Source organism: Lygodium microphyllum, chromosome 13, assembly GCF_053477565.2.
Source record: "Lygodium microphyllum isolate KBCC chromosome 13, Lygodium_microphyllum_v1.1.10, whole genome shotgun sequence".
Lineage (NCBI taxonomy): Eukaryota > Viridiplantae > Streptophyta > Polypodiopsida > Schizaeales > Lygodiaceae > Lygodium > Lygodium microphyllum.
This window is the reverse complement of record NC_141147.1, coordinates 39,843,013-39,847,736: the sequence shown is the minus strand read 5'-3', so window position 1 is coordinate 39,847,736 and position 4,724 is coordinate 39,843,013. Positions and strand designations below refer to the sequence as shown.

At 43.2% G+C, this 4,724-nt stretch overlaps 1 pseudogene; it reads left to right on the top strand.

The window, feature by feature from the left end:
• The first annotated feature begins 1,949 nt into the window (after window positions 1-1,949).
• On the top strand, window positions 1,950-2,551 carry LOC148026539 (S-adenosylmethionine decarboxylase proenzyme-like; annotated as a pseudogene).
• Window positions 2,552-4,724: the final 2,173 nt, after the last annotated feature.

Sequence of the window (4,724 nt, the reverse complement as noted above, 5' to 3'; positions counted from 1 at the left end):
GCTGACCATAAGTATGATGATTAGCAAGTCCATGAGCATAGGTATTGGCATGATGTCAGTCATTATCACTTTCTTGCTGCTCCTGCATTGCATCAGGGTCTCCATGAGGCAGCTGCCCATATGGTTGCATGGCATAGGAATCTCCATATGCATGCTGCTGATAGGAGCCATGTTGTTGTCCATAGGGACAATGTGGTTGAGTATATGTATACATGTTGCCTACTAATGTTGCTTACTATTGCTTTAAACTTCAGAACACATAAGCAACTGTTGCCTACTATTGCTTCAAGCCTCAGAACTGCTGCTCACTGCTGCTGTAGATTTCAGACCACTTAAGCAAGTGTTGGTCACTATTCAGGGCTCACAAACATATTCACCACTACTGTTTGCATTCAGAGCATCTTCATTCAATGATGACAATTGAGATGCAGTCATTGAGTATTTTGCAAGTGCATACGACACACTATTATTGTCAGAATAGAGTGTTTATGGATCAAGCATCAGTATTCACTGTTTGACTCTGCTATTCTTATTCCGCAGGCTGTTGCTGTAACTAATGTGTCCAGCAACCAACCTGCAATCTACTTCAGATCTGTCAATCCTTGAATATTCACATAGAGTGTTCAGAGAATGCCTCTAAATGCTGTAACTGATGTGTTTACATATATGAACTGAATGTTATTCACACAGAGCCCTCAGTTCCAACAACCAACTTGCAATCTACTTTAGATCTGTCAATCTCCGTGAGTGATGTAAAGAGACTGTCAAGAAACCTTAAAGCTTGCAGATTTGACTATTGAGATTCACCTTCTTTCCAGTAGAATCATCATTCTTGCATTACTCTTAGTCGTGTCAGTCTCTGCTCCAACTATGCCTAATGCATGTCCTCTTCTAGTTCTTGGCTTTACCCTTATGACCTACCATACTAGGTGAAGTCCACGGGACCTCCTGTCACAAAATTGCAATATCTCGAGCTAGGGAGCTCCAATCGTCGGGCCTCTTGATTTGAAATGGAGCCCTTGATCCCCTCTACGAGGGCATGCAAAAATATTTCTCACAGTAGATATGAAAAATTTGTTGTAATTGACTTTTCAAAGCTGAGACACATGGTACACCTATCTCCCACTGCATATATTCACCATACATCCATCAAGTCATACATTTACTATCCATACATGTGCAAGCTGCTTGGATGTCCATGATTGGGGCTCGGGCCCCCAATTTAGAGTACCTGCATCTCTACAAATAAGTGACTCACTGATTGCATCAAAGACACAATTAGAAAAACAAAGGCATACACCATAGCAACCACGGTCTGGGTAAGCTAATTGACTAAATTACTAGCTGCACATTCTTGCTGCATCAAAATGTTCACAAGAGTTGGACCAAACAACTCAAGTAGTATGACAAGAGAGACAGAATTGCTCTTGCTGATGTTTTTTCAAATTTGAAACAGATATTAGAGAGTCCACTTAGCTCTTCTGAAATATCCAACTTGCTTCCAACATCCGTGGTACATGATTTGCAAGCTACTGCTCCTTCCGATATAAAAAACACACTACATTAGCAAAACACAGCATGATCCCGGGAGCCATTGCGCCTGATTTCCCACGAGTTTTATACAGGTGAAGTAGTTTCTTTGTGGCAGTAGAGCGATAGACTTCATGTTCAGCTAAGATTTGGTAGTAGTAACTCAACTTTGACCAGTAGTAATGGTGCCCGTTTTAGCTAAGTAGCAGGAGTAATCTGTCAAGAATGATATGGCCAACAAGGGCTATCCATAGTAGATGAACTATAGCTCATTTTGACCACAATGAGAAGAGTGAGCAGCAACGGATAATTTGTTTAATAGTAGTACTTTCAGATCGGCAATTGTGGCCATTCAAATAGTGTGAACAGTAGAAAGTTCACCATAGTCGGACAACAAAGAAGTAGGGAATTTCTCAGGGATGGAACTGGATGTTCTCCTACACGCTGCGGAATGCACCATTGTGTCACAGTTGAGCGATGACCATTTTGATTCCTATGTGCTCTCTGAGTCCAGCCTCTTTGTGTACCCCTACAAAATTATCCTGAAGACATGTGGTACTACAAAGCTGTTGAGATGTATTCCTATTATTCTAGAGTATGTGTCCAGTTTGTCCTCGGAGGTTTATGGCCGCAAGTATACATAGGGGTGTTCATCTTCCCCCAAGAGCAGTATTTTCCACATGGAAGTTTCATGGATGAGGTATTCTATCTTGATCAATTTTTTTGCCATCTTGGATTATGCAGCAATGCATATGTTCTGGGTGACCACACTAAGACGCACAAATGGCACATCTACATAGCATTTGCTATTGATAAAGGCTTATCTTCTAACCCTGTCTACACTCTCAAAATGTGCATTACTAAGCTAGACAAGTCCTGTGTTGCAAAGTTCTTCAAAGAGAATTCTGCAACTGCCTCAGAGATGACCTCAAGCTCTGGGATTTCTACCCTGCTTCCCCTTTCTCACATATGTGATCATGCCTTTGATCCTTTTCTCGCATATTGGGTAGCAGAAAATTGACAAAGAGAGCAGAAGAAAGAAGGCAACTCAACTATGGAAGGGCCTATGGAGCTCACTGCACAGCTCAAGGCTTCCTTGCATGTGGAGGAGCGTTTCATTCATGCTGATGTAGAGTCTTTCTCCAGCAGCAGAGAAGATGAGAAAAAGGTTATTCCATCTCTAGTGCTCATAAACGTAAGGGTTCTGGACGGTGCCTCGAAAATGAAGGCTTTAGACCCTCTAGATTTTGCTATAGTTGAGCAACTACATAGTTTATAGCATGTAGAAGACAGCCTGTCAGCCAAAGCAGGTCCAGTTACTGAGGAGGGTGAAAAGGGGCCTACAAATAAGCCCTCGGACTTGGCAAATGCCGATTTGTTTACAGAAGATGGTGGTATTTTCCTCAATCCTGATTCCTCCGAACCTTCAGTTTTGATAGTCTTATCGAAGGGGAAAGTGTACATTCCCTAAATGTGAAATCGTTGGAGAATGGTCATGCGGCATCCTTGCAGTCGGCACATCATGTAGGGGAGGGCGAAATTTTTCCGCAAGTTGAGTCCTTGGAGCTTGCTGTTTCAGAAAAGGCAGATAATTTACCACCTTTAATGGAGGCTACCAAGCCTGAAGCAGGTGCTGTGGTTGATGACTTTTTGATGACAAAGAGAACATATGATAGACGACAATAATGGTGCCTCCTCGCTCCAAATTTCCTCCCCTCTTGCTCGTCCTCTCCTTCGTGCTCGTGGGGCTTCTTGGCTACTAGACGCCGAGAGACTGAAGATATCTACTGATCTTCTCAAGCGAAAAAACTTACACATCGAGAAACTAGAGGATGGCCATACCCTGGCAGGTTACATCATCCAGAAGGAGAGCACTCTCCACCTCGTCCTGAGGTTGCACGGTGGCATCCATTGAATGGCAAGGAAAGAAAAATGGGTGTTCAAAGCATGGACGTAAGATTCTTTTGCAGGCTTCTAAAGTGGCCTGCTTATGAGGCAGAGAACATCATACTGTAGCTGAAGTTGATGCGCCACTTGCCAAGCTCACAACCCTCTAAATTAGCAGGGTATGGAGAGGTACTCAGGTGCTCCAGGGTGAGCCCAGGGTATTAAGAAAGTGGCTGGAGGTGCCATGCAAGCCACCACGCAAGCCCTAGAAGAAGGGGAAGAGAGATCTTGCAAGGTTTTGGGCTGGAGCTTCCATGGTAGCTTGAGGTTCCTGAGAGAAAGAAGGGGGAAAACTCACTTTTCTAAAATATAGTTACGATTAGTCTTTTCCCCAAGTCGAGATGGGTCTTCTTGGAAATGGCACCCCTGAAATTGCTCTGTGAAGTAAAAACAAGCTGCCATTCTTGCCCTTCTGCCTCTAGATGCGGTCAAACCTCCAGTGGACTCCCCAAGAAAGGCTGCCATAGTCTTCAAGAAGGCTGACAGCTTGTCTGAGTACTCCTTGTGTACCTGTGGGAACTGTGTAACTAGGATTTTCTAACTGTGAGAACTGTAAGGAACCTAAATCTAAGGGAAGAGAAGGATCAAAGACAAGGCTTTGATACCAATTGTAATGAAGGAGACCTAGGAGAGAGAAGGAGAGGAGGGAGAGACTACAGAGAGGAGAGAGAAAGAGGGTGACGAGGAGAGAGAAAGACTAGGAGTAGAGAGAGAAAGGCAAGAAGAGGAGAGAGAAATGGATGGCAGCCATGGAAGGACAAGGAAGAAGGTGAAAGGACAGATGTATATTTATCAAATCCTTCTATGCAGTGTCTCTTACACTTTTTATACTTAGGTCAACTTGACCTAAGTATTTCCCTCCATTACAATTGATACCAACTGTAATGAAGGAGACCTAGGAGAGAGAAGAAGAGAGATAAAGACTGCAAGAAGAGAGAGAAAGAGGGTGACGAGGAGAGAGAAAGACTAGGAGTAGAGAGAGAAAGATAAGAAGAGGAGAGAGAAATGGCTGGCAGCCATGGAAGGACAGGGAAGAAGGTGAAGAAGGTAAAAGGATAGATGTATATTTATCAAATCCTCCTACGCAGTGTCCCTTACACCTTTTATACTTAGGTCAACTTGACCTAAGTATTTCTCTCCATTACAGGAATTGAGGTGGAAGGAAATTCTGCAAAAATTTCTTTTGAAAGGCTTCCCGTAGAGGGACAATCAATACTCTTGCGAACAATAGTCCATCATAATGATGT